Genomic DNA, 17,763 nt, shown 5'->3' with positions numbered 1-17,763 from the left:
GAGCAGAAAAAAACTGATAAATTCATACATTGTGACAACATAAAATCCAAAGAAGCCCTCCAAAACCCAAAAAACAACAAACATAAAAAACTCCAGAAAAACGTAAAAACAAGCTAAAAATTAAAATTAAATATTTGAGGAAAAAACAAGCATTTTCCCTTTAAAAAAGAAACTTGAATGCACCCTTCATCAAAAAATAGTTCAACTTTGATCAAAAAACCTGTAAAATAAAAAACAAAAACCCACCCTCAAAACAAACATACATCACATAAATAGTAACAAATAAGTCAGAATTCCAGAAAATAACACATATTTCTTCCCAATAAAATACATATAAAATAAAACTTTGTAGGCCTAGCCCATGCACATCAAACAACTACAACAAGTCCCTACTTTAACTGTAAGCTAAAAATCACATTAAAGTGCACGTACTAATTTTACTACCAAGCTACCCCTCCACATGCACACACACATATTTACCTCAGAAAATAGATAATAATCAGACTTGCCTTTACCAGAAAAGAGCAGAGAGGAACCACCAATGGGGGTTCTGTCGACAGATTACTGAAGGTCTGCATGTTTCTAAATGGGGCAGGCAGGCCAGGGGTTTGGCAGACAGGGTACTCCATCACGTTTGAGACAGAGTGCCTTATCCACCAAACTCTAACTCATCCCCTTAGCCACATTAGGGCAAGTGTTGGGCTTTTGGGGGTTAGGAGGCTTGAATTTAGTATTATAACTCCAAACATTTTTGTAAAAATTTACGTTCGATTTTGAACAATCTAGCATAGGAATATGCGATGTTACATCGCATGCGCTGCAACGCATGCGATTCCAACGCGGTCGCTTCAACGACTGTGTTGTTACTACGCAAGCCATTACATCGCAAGTCGTTTCTGCAACTTGCTGAAGGGGGTGCGCTGGACTTAGGAATAGTATAATTTACTATTCTAACTCCAGCGTGTGCAACAGTAAGGGATGTGTTGGAATAGTAAATTATTCTATTACATAGTTTTGCGAGCCCCCTGCAGCTAGTCATAGAAACAACTTGCGATGTAATGGCTTGTGTTGTAACAACGAGGTCATTGTAACAACCGTGTTGTAATCACATGCGTTGTAGCGCATGCGATGTAAACGTTTTTTCCCGTAGCATAGCACAGTTCATATTGGTGTCATTACAGAGCATATGTTCAAAATGCGTGCTACCATTCAGTGTCAAATAATACAAAGGAATAATGCAGTCATGCTCCATCGACATATAGGAACATGGCTATAGCAGCTAGTTTACATTGTACTGCATCATATGGTGTAACAACAATTTAAGTAGCAGTGCATGCATCAATTCCCCCCTTCCAACCAAACTCCACACCCTATCAGATTCTGATACATGCAGGATTTGTCCCAATTAATTTGAAGCCTGGAAATGTGACCAAATTCAGTTAGAAGAGTCATTACCTCTGGTACGAAATTGGTGTACACCTTGAGGTATATCAGTGTGTCATCTGCAGAGAGGGAGACAACGTGATGGCACCCCTCAATTAAGATGCCCCATTGCAGGCCTTGTGCACGTGGTAGGCTTGCCAGAGGCTCTATTGCCAAAGTGAAAAGTATAGGGGATTCAATTTAATTTCATTTGGTTTATTATTTATAAAGCAGAAACAAATGTCTAGAGGCATCTTGGTGCTGCTAGAATAAGTAGAAAGATAGGCAAGAATGATAGTTAGGCAAATATATGGGGCACCCCTGTCTAGTGTCTATTTCTACTGGGAACGGTTGTGAGATTATCCTGCCTGTTCATACTCTTGTTGCCGGGTAAGCATACTGTAGTGTTATCCACTTAAGAAACTCAGATCTCACCTGTAGGGAGCTCACTACTCCTCCAAGGTATGGCCACCCCATGCTGTCAAAGGTCTTTTTTCGATGTCAAGGGAGGCCATCCAGCATCATGTCCCCATGCGGTTTGCCCAGTCAATGATCCAAAACAGTCAATGAAGATTAAGAAACGGGTTCCTGCCCAGAATTAACCCATTTTAGTCTGGGTGTATCAACCCCTGCACTGTCGGGGTCAGTCTACTGGCAAGTACCTTGTAATTGAGAGTTAGTAAATATAGGGTAGATGATAGGATGTAACCATTAGAGGGTCTCAGCCTGGTTTTAGGAGCACCACTATCAGCGCCTCCCTCATGGTATCTGATAGCGAACCCTAGCATGCCCCATGGTCGACCTTTTTCAAACACCGCCAATAGGCGTGATGGCATGATATGTTTTTTGAACATCAACCTGAAACTGTTCGTGCCAGTTGCTTTGTCCTTTGCAACTTGTTAAAGGGCTGCTTTAATTTCCTCAACAGTGAGGGGAGCCTCCAGTTCTTGTTACTGCTGCGGGTCAATGATGGGCATCGTGATTTATACCAAAAAGTCTAAGGCTGCCAGCTTGTCAAGCTAGTTGTATCCCTGTACAGTGTTTTGTAGTACTCCTCAAACACCTTAAAAATGGCTGATTGTTAATTAACCTCCTGTCTCCCGCCTGAGTAAAGAGACCTAAGTGTGGTGTGGTGTCTCTGATTTGAGCAACCAAGTTAGCAGACTCCTTGCCTTATCACCTCATTTGTGTCAGCATTTCAAGTATTTTCTGTGGTCTGTACTGGTCAATTTGGTAGTGCTGCTCCTGTAGAACTTTCTAAGTCTTGCCAGGGTGTACTGTGCATCTGGGTCTGCTCCATTATCCCGTGCCAGGTCCATCATTTTGTCTTCCACTCTCATAGTCTCCTCCCTTGAGGCCTTCTGGGTCCCATACATTGTTTTCATGCATACGCCGCTTAGCACCACTTTAAATCCATTCCATTCCATGACCTCATTCTTCCCAAGCCTTAATTTTCTGTGAAGTACTGGCCTATTGACTCCCATATCTGTGTGTAGACAGCCTCGTCCCTTAATGCTGCTATTGGCAGGTGCTTGTGTGGATATCTGTGAGTGTGGTTTCCCCCATGATAGAGTAATCAGGGTATTGTGGTCCGACCATGTATGATCCAAATATTCCAAATTTAGCGGATCAGTGGGCGATGTTCGTTGTAAAAAAAGTGAGGTCTGTTCTAGTGTGCAATGCATAAAGTGCTGAGTAATGTGCGTACACTTGCGTGGACAGGTGGGTGTCCTCCAAACGTCCACAACTTGTATGTTGTGTACACATCATTGGAGATGCTGTGTGGTAGTGAAGGAGTGAGCACCTGACATTGGTGGAGTTGTTCTATCCTGTGCGAGATTAGGGACACAGTTAAAGTCTCCGCACCATATTGCCAGGGAGGTGTGGATCAGGAGAGAGCTGGAGACAGGGTAGCAAGGAAAGGAGACTGACCTGAATTGGGTGCAGTAAGTGCCAATGTAATCATTGGTTCCCCATCTATGTTTTCTTCCAAGACTACATATTGATCCTCTGGATCATTTCGCAAATGTGTGACTACATAGGGGACTCCTGGTGTCACCCACACCAAAACAACCCTGGCATACCCCGAATATGTTCTTTCAAACACATCATTCCCCACCACCTTTTGGACATTTTTAAGAGTTCCATTGCAGTTAAATGTGTCTCTTGTATACATGCTATCTGTATACCACTTTGCCTGGACCACGAGCGAAGCCGCGTAGAAGGACAGCTGATCCCTGCAAAAACCTAAATTACAAAAGGGACTCACGCTGGGGCAACCATTAACTAATAAGGTGCACCGACAGCGGTAACTGACTTCCTGGACATCTGTCCTTATCAGGAAAGAATAGAATTCTTAAAAGATCCTTTTATTCCACCACTCGAACGAGGGCTCGGATGCGGGTGAACCCAATTTACTACAATGAGCCATACTTAGTGGGTCACAGTCCGTCTTATGTTCTAGATTTCACACATTCTGTCTAGAAGAATCCGAATAGGATATAGGGAGGTAGATGCCCCTCAGGAACCTATCGGGCATTCCGAATTTCAAACACACCGTGTTTTTATTCCGACTTCAATAAGAGGTGGTCCAAACTGTTCCAGGTTTTTATCTTTTGTCTGTGAGAGTCATAAATGATTCAGTCTTCAAAAAGATGGCTATATAAAAGGCACCATCGAAACGCGTCAACGCTTTACAAAAGGAACACAATCTGTGAGGCGACTCGGACCATTGAATGCCCATTTATTGTATGGTATCGGGTCTCAGACTCTAAATGAAATAATCACGGATGTGGCCATTTAATGACATAGTCTTCTGTCTTTTATGTGTACTCTCCCCGTTTTTTTAATGTGATATCTGTTTTAAATGATGATTGTATGAAATTACTATGTTTCATGATAATATTTTGATGCAACAAAGATACTGTATACCTATGCACTGTTAAGCTTATGCTTTTTTAACTTTATTTTGAAACAAGTAGAGAAATAAATGGATATATATATTTTTTAATTATTGTTCTTGACTCACTAACAAAGGGATTCTGGTGTGTAATTATACTGCTCCCTCCATGTATGTGGATAGGTTGAGTGTATGTGAGAGTGTTGTAGAAGAAGACACAAAGTTAATAGTACTTTAATAGCAATCCTTCCAAAGGAAACATGTTCTGTTAACATGACTGTGTGGAGCCTGTACCTTTTTATGTGGGTGCCCAGGCCCCTAACATGTGAGTATATGGTATGACTGAATAGCCATGGTAGTGTGTTCCTCAGCTCCTCTCTCCTGACTTGTGGTTAATTGTAAAGTCCAAGGTTTGCACCTCAGAAGGCATCCCAGAAAGTGCTGTGGTGAAGCCATCCAGGGAAGAAGGGCAGTGGAGACCCCTGTCCATGCAAAGTAGGTAACAATTCAAACAGACACCACAAAAACCCCACCCGAGACCATGATCGTAAGTGAGCTTGGTCTAATGAAGCCAGAATATAGTGTGAAATAGTGACACAATAATGTTCAATCTTAACTGTGGGGGGCATCCCAGACAATCAACAAGGCAAGTTCAGAGATGGAGTCGTCCCATACTCCTACATTGCGGTCCTTTTCCCTCCCCTTCATGGCAAGGGTAAGCATAAGGCTCTCAGGTCTGACATAGAAATAGAGGAGAAGACAACAGATTGGTAAACCAGTAAACCAACACAAAGGATGTATCAACAATAATATTATAGTGGCAGGAACACTGTCATCGGGGTAATTTAAGGGCCCTCTCTTAGCTACTTTGGGATGTCCTCCTGAAAGGTTTAGTCATGAGTCTCCAGTGTTTCAGAGTTAGAGTCTCAAAAATCAGACCCCGAGACTCCCTTCCTTTCGATCTCTGTGATCACTTGTGCCCTTCATATCCATACTTGTTCTTTCTGAAGTCTTCAAAGAGTTTCTTTTTGGATCAACGTCTGTTCCTCTGTACTACTCATCCTTCTCTGCATCTTCAGCAGATGGAGGGACTGGTCTGCCTTTGGACTCCAGCTAGGTCAAAGCCTCCTTTGGGGTTATGAAATTAAGGTCCTTGTCACCATCCAGCACACCAGGTTTCGCAAAGTATTGCAATGCATATTTGAGTTTAAGGAGTCCAAGCCATTGTTTTATGGAGGAAAAGGAGTCTCTACGTCTTTGGACATCTGCTGTGTAATCTGGAAATATCGTGACCGAGCTGTTCTCTTTATCCATGGTCCCTCAGTTCTGTTGATTTGGAGAATTTTGACTCTGTTGTTAAATAGACTCACCATCACTGGCCTCGTCTTGCTCCCGAGGTTGAAGATACGGTGGGGGCAGGAGTTCGTGGGTGCTCCTGAGTGCACAGAATTCATGATTGTGGCTTGAGTTGTGAAAGTGTCCCAATAGGTGAGCAGGTGTTCAGGTTTTGTGTTCATGGGTTTGAGCTGGCTGATACTGTCAGTGGCTGATGGGATTGGGTTATGAAGTTTTTGTAGATGACTGAGATCTCATCATGGAAGATGCCCGCCAGGGTACCACACAGTTCTTGAGAGGGGGTAATGTCATTCTCAGCAGCTGCTGGTTTGGAGAACTCCTTCACAATGGCATAGAGCTCCTTGCTGCGGATTGCGGTGGCTTTTATGTGATCTGTTAGGGCATTCTTCTTTGTTTCTTTCAGGAGGCGGTGGTACTAATTGAGTGCTGTCTTAAAGATAGTATGGTCTCCTGTCTCTTTACTGGTCTACCACTTCCTTTCTAGTTGTCGGTAGTTGCTTTTGATAGATTTTAGCTCCGTGGTGAACCAGCTGGCTCTTCTGGCAGGTTCTTTGGATTTGGCTGACTTGGCAGGGCGATAGTGTGAACGCATTTTGTGATCCACTGGGAGAAGTTCTTCGCAGCCTGTTCTCAGTTGTATGATTTGTATGAGAGGTAGGAATTCAGAGCATTGTTCCACTGGCCTTCTGATCTATTTTTACAGTGTAGCAGGGGGCATTCTGTCATTGTTGGTAGGTACCAAGATGGTAATCTAGATGCTGTTGGTCAGTCTAGGTGAGCTGTGAGACGAGGTTGCACTTGACTCTGTCACTGGATATGAAAATGGGGTCAAGCATGTGTCCTGCGATGCGGGTAGTGTGGGTGATGAGCTGTTTGAGGCTGATGTGTTGGTGTTGCTAGGGTCGTTGAGGTGCTAGTTAAGATCCTCTAGGAAGATGTAGTGCTGGAAGTCAATGGCAATCGGGACAATGAGGTCAAGGATGGCGTTGCAGAAGCTGGGGTATGTTCCTGGTGGTCTGTAGGTGAGGGTGACTCTAATGGTGCTTTTTCTGTCTCTGTGAAGTTGGAAGTTGTGATGCTCCATTATCTGAGTCGGGTTGTCGGAGGAGGTCGTGCAGTGCATATTTTCCTTGTAGATGATAGCAATTCCACTTCCGTGTTTGTTGGTTCAGTCCTGGTGTGTTATCATGTAGCCTTGAGGGGTGGTGATGTCCAGCGCGGAAGCAGGGTTCAGTTAGGTCTCTGTGGGGAAGATGATGGCTGGGGTTGAAGGATGAGATTATGTCCCAGATCTCCATTGGGTGTTTGCCGAGCGATCATGTGTTGAGTAGAATGCACTGGAGCTGTGCCCTGGCTGTACCCTAAGCCTCAAATACTGAAAAGATTGCTGAAATTAAAAACAAACTGCCCATATGTCTCTTTTGATATTGTAACAGTAGTTCTTCTTTTAAACAACATTCCAGAGCTTGTTTTCATATCAAACTCAAAATTCCTAAAATGTTTGCGGTACTTGTTCCAGGTAATGTGATACTAGGGGTGGAAGTTACATTTTGTGGTAATGGTGGCAACCATTAATTCTAGCTACCCAAAAAAATATTAAAGGAGACATATGATTTATTACACTCTGGCTTTAATTTAAAAACAAGTTTGAATCTGTTAGAAGCAAGTAGCCTTACCTTGTGCAGACGCTATTTTGAAGCTAATCCTAACGAGAGAAGACATAAAAGAAACGGCGGCTTTTTACGAAGCCCTAATAGAATGTCTCAGGAAAAAAGTTGCCAGATTCAGGATACAGATAGTTCGAAACACAGAGGTCTTTGAACCACAAAGAAGAGAAAGAGGCACATGTTATAGAAGGGCCCCCAACATCTGCGTCAGCTGAACACCCATCCAAGGAGTCACTGGCTTGACAATATTTTGCATAGCCTACAGGAGAGAAAAGAGTAAAAGCCTGCAAGGCAACCTGCCCACTCAGAATCCAAGTACTGGAAGGGGGCTATCTTGGCATGTATTCATTTGGGCCATCAACTCTCAATGCAGATGCTGAATAACTGTGAAAAATCGATGTAGCATTATTGTGCCTGCACTTTCAGGACAGAAACTGAAAACATTTAGATTAACATTTTACTTCTGATTTTATTTCATGGATCTGCTGTGTAAACAAACAGATGATCCAAACCCATTTAAAGAAATGTGCTTAGAGCATGAGACATCTCTAAAATGTATGGATTGTAAATTCAAATGAATAGTACACCCCATATTGGTTGATTGGAAATCTTAATTTCTTCTTTGATCCTTACCAGCGCAAAGAGGTGTGTTTGCTTTTTTAAACATGTCTCGCTGTCTCTTCACTGTGGCATAGGAGAAGGATCTGTTTTAATACACCTATTGGAAGTCCTCTTTGTTAGTTCTCTTCCAGTTGAAAGAAAGCAGTGAACGTCAGGCACACACCCTATTGCTTTTCCACCACTACCACCCTTCCCCTATTAAACCGGCCTTCCAGAAAGCACCCGTACAAACCTACTGATGGAAAGAAAGGAATGGATTTCTGGGGCAAGTCCTCCATTTTTTGCTAGTAGCACCATGCTGAATGACTCTGCGCTTTTATATATTTTTTATTTCTTATTCATTCATGCTCACTCTATAACTGTTTTACTAATAGGCTTCACATCCATTCACTACTTAATTAATGTTACAAAATCCAATGGTAATAAATATGTGCGTATTGTTGCTTCCTAGTATTCACTCCTGAAAATCTAAGTACATGGCACAGAATCCTCAATTTCCAGGTTTCATCTCGCAGGAAACACAAAGTGAAATCCCTGCAGTACAGCATAAGAGGAGCAAGCATCCCAAAGATGACTGGCAAGCAAGAGCTGCTTTCTCGACGTGATTTGGGGGATCTGTCTGCATGTATTCTGCCACTGTCTACTCTACAAACTGACCCCCCATATCAAAAGCAGAAGCTTTACCCCCCTTCAGCTATTGACCACACAGTCATTGTGAACTTCTGGAATCTAAATCCATCTACCCAGTGTCCCAGTCATTTTGGAAATCTGGCATCCTTACCCATCTATCATCGCCAGCAACCAATAGGTTGCCACAGTTTTGGAGACCTTGATCTTCAACCAAAATACCTATGATATCATGGATACTGCAGACTGAGTCAGAGCTGTACTCTGATTATTTTGTGAAGTTTATGAGTGCACTCTTACTCCTGTCTCCAGTTTCTCATGGCCAGCTGACAAAGACAGCTCCTTGAACATTGGGCCATCTGATTTCATTACAGAATGAGAGGCTCATACTGAACTTGCTACCTTGAATGTCAAAAAATCTACACTTCCCAGCAAACCTTGGAAAACAAACTACAGGTTGAGGGGTGGTGAAACCTGTTGTAATGTGAAGATACTCTCTCGTAGAAAAACACAGAAGGCAGGTAAATACAGGAGCAAGTACTTTATTTAAAGAACAAATTACAAGTAAGGGAACCCCACCAGGTGCTAGGATGTAACATGCCTGCTACAGACAAATGATAAGGATAGAACACTCACACTAATGACATCACAGGTTTCACATGACTCACAACAGTCCACCAAACACACAAAAGGTAGTGGGAGAATGCTTGCAATAAGTCTAACCACTGGCAGTTACTCAGGGTAGCATTCTAACCCACTGTTTTTTGTCCCACCATGCCACCTCAAATTAGACCCAGCCATATGCAAATCAGATCAAACTGAGGTGGCATGCAGGGCTCTGAGCGATTGCCAGTGGCTGAAATTCCTTCAAGCATTCCATCCATCACCTTGTTGTTTTCACAACAGTCTACACTAAGCTAGAACAGAAGATACTGTAGAACACATCACCCCTCACAAAGAACAGCACAATAAAGTACAAGAATATAAAAGAACGCCACAAACAGAACATATATTAGCTAAAATAAAAGAACACAACTTATTTAATAGCTAAAATAAAAGAACACAACTTATTTGACTTATGATACACAAATAACTCTGAAATAATGAAACCAAAATAGAACCTAACAAACCATGTGCACACCATACAAGAAATAAGCTCAAAACTAAACAACACCATACACAAATTCACAGGGCAAATGGCAATATGCAAGCTTGCACACCTTCATACATCACACAGGGAACTCAACAGCACCCCCACACAGGGCACACACAACCGAAAATAACCTCAACATTAATAATCTGCATGGGCATCACACCCAGTGGCGTATGTACTCTTCACGTAAACAGAATTATAACCCAGTGGAGTATGCATAATCTATGCAAAAATCTCACAGGCCTTTAACCCGGGGGAGTACTCACCCTCCATACAAACATTACAGGGGAATAAAACCCAGTGGAGCACGAACACTGCACGCAGCAGCCATCAACCTCAATGGAGTACACACCCTCCATGCAAACACTACATTGGAATTCAACCCAGTTGTTATATATCTTTCAACATGTTGAAGTTGCTGGCATGCTTCCCAATAGCTGGTGATGCCGAAAAGACAAGCGCCTTCCTGTATGTTTCCAAAACAATAATTCTCACACTCCATATAGGTGAGAACAGCAATCCTAGGTTGCAATTCCTATTATATTTTCTGGCGATGTAGCAGCGCGTTTTGGCTGTGCAGTGCTGCTTTGGTCATGACAAAGCCTCCAAGAACAAGAGAAAGGGCAAAGGGTCTGGTGAGGGGGGATCTGGTACCAGAAGGGCGATTACACCCCTGCAAGATATGTACAACTTGACAGAGTTGCAGAGAGCCAGTGGACCTTCCAGAGAGGAGCTGTGCCAGGGACAAAGGGATTGTCTCTCTCTTGAGGGCCTGAGGCAGACTGTCTCCAGGCACGAGAAGGATGATGTCAGTTGTTTTCACAGAGTCTACTGGGAGGGTGGAATCCTTTATACTGAGGACAGGGGCCCCAAACCAGTGGCAACCAGGAGAGTGGTGGTACCCCAGAAGTATAGAGAGTTCCTTCTCACATTGGCTCATGACATCCCCTTAACCGGACATTTGGGACAGACCAAGAGCTGGAACATGCTGGTCAACCATTTCTATTGGCCCCTTATCTCTGACAAGGTAAAGGAGATTTGCAGCTCCTTTGTCACCTGTCAAGCCAGTGGCAAGGCAGGGTGCAAACCAAAGGTTCCCTTGATACCACTGGGAGTGGTTGGGGTTCCCTTTGAGAGGGTGGGGATTGACATTGTTGGTCCCCTAGACTGACCCACTGCCTCTGGGAACAGATATATCTTGGTGATAATAGACCATGCCTCTAGATGCCCAGAAGCAATACCCCTCAAGACGGTCACTGCTCCCACAATGGTCAGACCCCTACTTGGATAATATGCTAGGCTTGTGGTCCCACATGGCAGAGTAGATGAGGAGAGCAAGCAGGAACCTGGAGGCCAGTCTAATGCTTATAAGCCAGAAGGCTACTACGTCTGAGTACCATCCAGGACAGTTGGTGTGGGTGTTGGATCCTGTGGCTCACAGGGCCCTCCAGCACAAATGGATGGTGTCTTCCCCATTCTGGAGGAAAAGGTTGAGACCACCTACTTGGTGGACCTTGAGGCCCACAGGAATCCCCACAGGGGATCAACAGACTGAAACTCCACCAAGACAGGGCAGACATGGCCATGCTGATGGTCACAGATGAAGAAAGGGAGGAGGAGAGAGAACCTCTGCCAGACCTACTATACACAAATGCACAAGATTGGTTAGTGGAGGGAGTAGTACTCTTTTCCAAGGTGACTAACCAGCTGCAGAAGGACTGCAGACAAGTGCTGGAGCAGTTTGCTGGGCTACTCTCTCTAACCCCTGGACTCACCACTTGGCGTGTCCATGACATTGACACTGGTGACAGCCTACCTGTCAAGAAAAAGTTGTACAGGTTGTCTGACCAAGTCAAAGCCAACATTAAGGCTGAGGTAGCCAAGATGCTGGAGCTGGGGGTAATTGAGCCCTCTGACAGTCAATGGGGAAGGCCCAATCCTGAAGGGGGAAAGAAAGAATTGAGGCTTTGTGGACTCTAGAGGTCTGAATGTAGTCCCCAAGATTAATGCTTATCCCATACCTAGAGATGATGAGCTCATTGACAGGTTGGGGGCTGAACCATGCCTAAGTACTTTTGATTTGACCTCAGGTTATTGACACATTTCCTTAAATCCAAGAGCGCAGGAGAGGTCAGCATTTTCCACCCCCGAGGGTCACTTTCAGTTCAAGGTGATGCCCTTTGGCTTGAAGAATACTCCTGCCACCTTCAAAAGGTTGGTGAGCAGAGTACTGTCTGGGTTGAGAACTTTTACTGCAACTTATCTGGATGATATAGCTGTACTCAGTTCCACCTGGGAGAAGCACCTAGTCCACATGAAGGAAGTGCTTTAGGCCCTGCAGCAAGTGAGCCTGTCTATCAAGGCAAGCAAATGCCAGATAGGGAAAGGTTCAGTAGTGTACCTGAGCCACCTTGTGGGTGGAGGCCATGTACAAAGGCTCTAGCCCAAGATACATATCATCCTGGATTGGGGGGCTCCTGAAACCCAGCCTTTATTGTCCTGACTGGGTGCTACAGGGGGATTGTGAAGAACTATGGAACCATTGTGGCTCCCCTGACAGAACGTACTTCAAAGAAGCAGCCCAAAATGGCATTTGGACCGCAGGCCGCCAGAAGGCCTTTGACACTATAAAGGAGGCTATGTGTTTAGCATCAGTCCTATCGGTCCCAGTCTATAAAAATGAGTTTATGGTACAGACAGATGATACAGAGCAAGGTATTGGGCCAGTACTGGCACAAATAAATGAAGAGGGCCAACATCAACCAGTTAGCTTAATTAGACAATCTATCTATAAGTCCCTAGCATATGGTAGGGCATGTAGGTTTAGAGACCCTAGTGGACTTACTGTTCTTAAGTGTGCACTGCTGTTGTGTCTGGTGTAATTTTAAAGCCAGGCTTTCAGACTGGTTTTAAATTAAAACTATGTCCAAATTTGACTTTGGAATTAAAAGTACTTCCAAAGTCTAAAACTACTTTTTTAATGCATATGTCACCTCTAAGGTTTGTTCTAGGTGTCCCAATTGTAGGGTGCATTGTTATAAAAACCAAGGACAATATAAAAGATGTCTTATATGCCCTGGTAGGGAAAATCAGCCACAGGCTAACATGGGAAGGTTTCAATACACTTATTAAAGTAAATCTTTGCTTTGAAACTAGCTAGCAATATTATTTTAAGAATCAAAATAGCGGTTACAATAAATTCAACAACTTTCCAGGTGAAAGTCATGTCCCTAGCTTCCTATCATGTTTGATATCACTGTAGTCAAGATCGTCTCCCATGGACGTAGCATGTCTATAAGTAGTGAGGGGTCTCCTTGTGATCTCCTTATCAATTAAAGGATTGCTCCTAATAAGATGCCAGTAATTATGAAGGACAGTCTTTACTTTCAAATGCTCATGAATGTAAGTTGTAAAGAATCTATGTTCATTAATTACTTTCTGCTTTTAAACCTTAAAGAGCACTGTATCCATCTTACACTGTTTCACTCTATTGCATTCTCTATGCTCTTGTTATCATTTGTTATTCTATTGCCAGATACTCCTCATCAGTGCTGAAAATTCTTCTAACACTACAAAGGTCACCAACAGGTATACTTTGAATAACCGGTGCAGGTTGAAAGCTGCGGGCATGCAGAATGCTATTACATGCCTGTTGGTTTCCTATAAAGAGTGGTCACTAATCTATGGACCTCTATACACACTAGTAAGACCATAAATTGTGGTGGCTAGACTTGTCCCTACTTCATCATCCAGGGATGTTTCTTAAGGCAGCAGAATGTCTGTGGTAGGCTTCTCATTGATGAATCAGAGTACCAAGTAGTGTTTTTTTCGGAATCTGTTCTGATGGGTACAGTGATTTGCTTGGTGTGAAATTCCTCACAGTGAATTTAAAGTTATGATTTTGTGGCTGCTTCTGGTTGGAATGCTTTATTTTTCCAGTTTGTGAGCATGTTGGACCTTAAACAGAAAATACTGTTAAAGATATACTATTAATGAGCAATTTAACTAATAACCATCTGCCCTCCGAATCAGTTTCTTGAGAACTAACAGAACATTTCAAATGTTTATGACATAAAATAATTACCCTATTTTTCTTAGTGGTCTTAGGAGACACTAAGACTACACTAACCCAATTCCGTTTGAGTTTCAAAGCCTCTGTCTCCGTCAAATGGGTTCCTTGTAACAGAACTAAATCAGGAATGTATGAGGCTAAATATTATAATATTCTCTGCCTCTTTATAGGTTTAATAAAACCTTTCACATTCCAAGATATAACTCTGAATGTAGAAGGAATGAACAGATGTAGAACAACATGATCATCAACGATGAGAAAGGATGAATAAAATAGTGAAGAAAGAAGTATTATTATTATTATTACATTTTGTAAAGCGCAACAGCTACCTCCAACGGAGGTGTCCCGGCGCTGACAGCGAGTTATGTGAGAAAGAGAACTGGAGGGTAAGTTGGGAGGGGAGGATCTAGGGTAGACTAAAAAGACAGGTTTTAAGATTCTTCCTAAATATCAATTCAGAGTTGGCCTTTAGGAGATGCTCCGGCATGGAATTCCATAGAGAGGCGGTTATAAAAGAGAAAGTGCGACCACCTAGTCTAGTTTTTTTTAAACGTGGGATAGTAAGAAATCTCTGGAGATTCGATCTCAGAGTCCTGTTTTGGGTACGTTTAGGAAGTCTTAGCAACAGGTAACTAGGACCGATGTCATTAGTGGACCTGAAAGCCAAGGTCGGAGCCTTGAACTGGATCCGCTTTTGGACAGGCAACCAATGTAGGCTGCGTAGGTGTGGAGAGATGTGATGATGAAAAGGTACATTTCTAATGAGCCTGGCTGCCGCATTTTTAATGACCTGCAGCTTTTTAATGATATAGTCTGGAAGACCCAAGTAAAGACTGTTCGTATAGTCCAGTTGAGAAGTGATTAGTGCGTGCACCACCGTTTTTCTGCAGTCCATTGGTAAGAGATATAAAAATCTCTTTAGGGTTTTCAGCTTCCAAAGGCATGAGGACGAGACTTGGCCTATCTGGGCCTTCCCTGAGAGGGCGGAGTCAAATTTGAATCCTAAGTTTCTTGCCGACGGGACTGGTGTAGGGTGAGGATTCAGTTCCGCAGGCCACCACAGTTCGGCTTTAGGGGGTGATGGCTGATTAAAAAACAAAACCTCAGTTTTTTCCATATATCACTTTAGACAGTTGTCTGTCATCCAGGATGATATGTTGATCAGACACTGTCTAAAGTTAATAAAAGCAGCCTCAGAGTGATCCTTAAAAGAGAACACCAGCTGGGTGTCGTCAGTGTAGGAAACCAACTTGACACCATGGTGCTCAATGATTGAGGCAAGTGGGGCGAGGTAGACATTAACCCCTTCCATGCTCATGACGGAACGGTTCCGTCATGTGCATCGGTTGAGCTGTGCTCATGACGGAACCGTTCCGTCATGGCCCCGCCCGCGCTCGAACCCTTCAGCACCGCGGGGGAATCCGCGCCGCGCTGAAGGGGTTAAAAAGGGTTGGGCTAAGAGCCGAACCCTGTGGGACTCCACAGATGAGTGGGCGGGAGGTGGAGACATGATGACGTAGACAGATTTTCTGGGATCGACCCTCGAGAAAGGAGCGGAACCAAGTCAGGACCATGTCCCCTATGCCCAGCTGCTCAAGCCTCTACAGTAGGATCAGGTGTGAGACAGTGTCAAATGCTGCGGACAAGTCCAACAGCACTAACATAGCATAATTGCCGCGATCCAGGGATTCTCGCATCGTTTTTGCCACTTCCAGTAGAGCTGTCTCAGTGCTGTAACCAGCCCTGAATCCAGACTGGTAGTCATGCAGAAGGTTGTTCGATTCAAGATATTTTGAAAGTTGTTTCTGCACTTCCTGTTCCAGTATTTTAGCCGGGGCTGGTAAGAGGGAGATTGGCCTGTAGTTTTTTAGTTTAGGCGGGTCAGCGTCTACTTTCTTTAGGATGAACTGTACTGAGGCGGTTTTCCAACAAGATGGATAGGTGCCTATATTCAAGGAGGTATTCCAGATCTGGTTTAATGGGGGGTTTAGTAGTGGGGCAAGGGAGGTGAAAAACTTGGCTGGACACGGATCGGTCGGTTAACCTGATTTGACTTTAAGAAGTTGTTTAAGAGAGGCTTCAGCGCTGAATTGGTGAAAGTTGCACCTGGCGACTGAGCCGTGTTGTTTAGTTGGAATTGGGGGAGGATTTTTCGTTAGAATAAACGCCAAATATATTGCATGGATTTTATACTAAAAAAAGCAGGAAAGGTCCTCGCACAGGGCGGCCGAAGGGGTGATAGTGCATTCCATGGCCTCAGGCTTGACGAATCCTTGAACAATCCTAAAAACTTCTTTGGAAGAGTTGTCTGAGGCGGTGAATTGATCAGCAAGAAAGTCCCTAATGGCATGACATTTGAGTGTTTTTAATAGTTTTAGTGCTGCTCTGTAAGTACTGTTAGTCTTAGTGTCATAGTTTTTCCGCCATGTCCTTTCCAATTTTTTACAGAGATTTTTCTCTTTGCCGAGTTCATCTGTAAACCAGGGGGCAGATGGTTTGGTTCTAATCTGTTTTGTATTTCTAATCGGGGCCACTTTGTCGAGAGCCATGGTCACCCAGTCACTGAAGGAAGAGGCATCCCGGCTGGGTTCTCCTGTTAACAGCAGGGGGGTATTAGAGAGTACCGGTCCCTTAGATTCTAGTGAGACTTTCCTCCAATTACTTTTTTCTTCATATTTATTTTTCACTGGGTCTTTATTGCTTGGACCGAGGAATGTGAATGGTATAAGGCTGTGATCTGACCATACAAGTGGAACAGGACCTGCCACTTTTAAAGTTGAGATATTTGTAAAAATCAGGTCAAGTAAATGACCAGCATTGTGGGTTGGAAGTGCGACCAATTGGGTAAGGTTTAGTCCCGTTAGGGAGTCTGAGAACTGAGAGGCTAAGGGACAGTTTACATTGTCCATGTGCACATTAAAGTCACCAAGGACAATGAACTTTGAGTGTCTCAGTGAGGGATCAGCGATCAAATCGCACATCTCCAGCAGTTCAGATGGCTCAGAGTCCGGGGGCCTATAAACCAATAGACCTGCCACTGCAAAAGTGGGAGATATTTTAATGCTGAAGGACATTGCTTCAATTCGTCTGGTCTGATCAAATATTTTGTGTGAGATTTCCCAGTGGTCCCTTAAGATAACAGCAATCCCTCCCCCCCCCCCCCCTTCTGCTGCCTATCCGGTTAGCTGTGACTATTTTGTAGCCTACTGGAATAGCCAGCAGTATATTCGGGTTGGAGCAGTCCCTCAACCAGGTTTCAGTAAGAAACATGATGTCAAGAGTCCTAGATTCAAGTGTGAGCCAAATGTCATTTCTGTGTTTAGGGAGCGATCGACAGTTTATTAGGCAAGTGTTAATAATGGGCCCTTCGGTTGGAATACGAGTATTGAACAGAGTTTATGTATTAATGTCTTTATAATTGCAACCTTGGGACTCTCCATTAATAAAAGAAAAGGAGCATGCCTTACAATGCCAATCTAGGCCAGCATCACCTTGTTTAATAGTACTAGGATCAAAATTAGTGTGTAGATTGCAGCTTCCCCTGGACAACTTCAACAGTTCATGCCTAGACCAAACCTTTGAAGGAGTATGGTCCGGTAGGGCAACAAGGCTGGTGCTGGACCCGGGCCAGACGTGGACGGGCGCAGACGGGCTTGTCTTTGGCGCGTCCACTGCGCGTCCGCTGTCCCATCCGTTTTTTAAATGGGCAGCCCGCGTAACGAGGCTGTGCCAAATATGGCGTCACAGCTGCCAATCCCGCTCTCCACACAAACGGCAGCCTGCCACGGTGGACTGGAGCGAGTGGCAGAGAAAAAGTGCAAAGTGCAAGTAAGATTAAAAGTATTTTCAGTATTTCTAAAAACACAATCAGTTTAAAAGAGTGAAGCGCTAAACCCCCCGGAAATTCCCCACAGTCGTCGGTAGCTGCCAAGCAGTCCTACCGTAG

This window comes from Triturus cristatus, chromosome 2_1 (assembly GCF_964204655.1).
Source record: "Triturus cristatus chromosome 2_1, aTriCri1.1, whole genome shotgun sequence".
Taxonomy (NCBI): Eukaryota; Metazoa; Chordata; class Amphibia; order Caudata; family Salamandridae; genus Triturus; species Triturus cristatus.
This window is presented reverse-complemented; position numbering follows the sequence as displayed.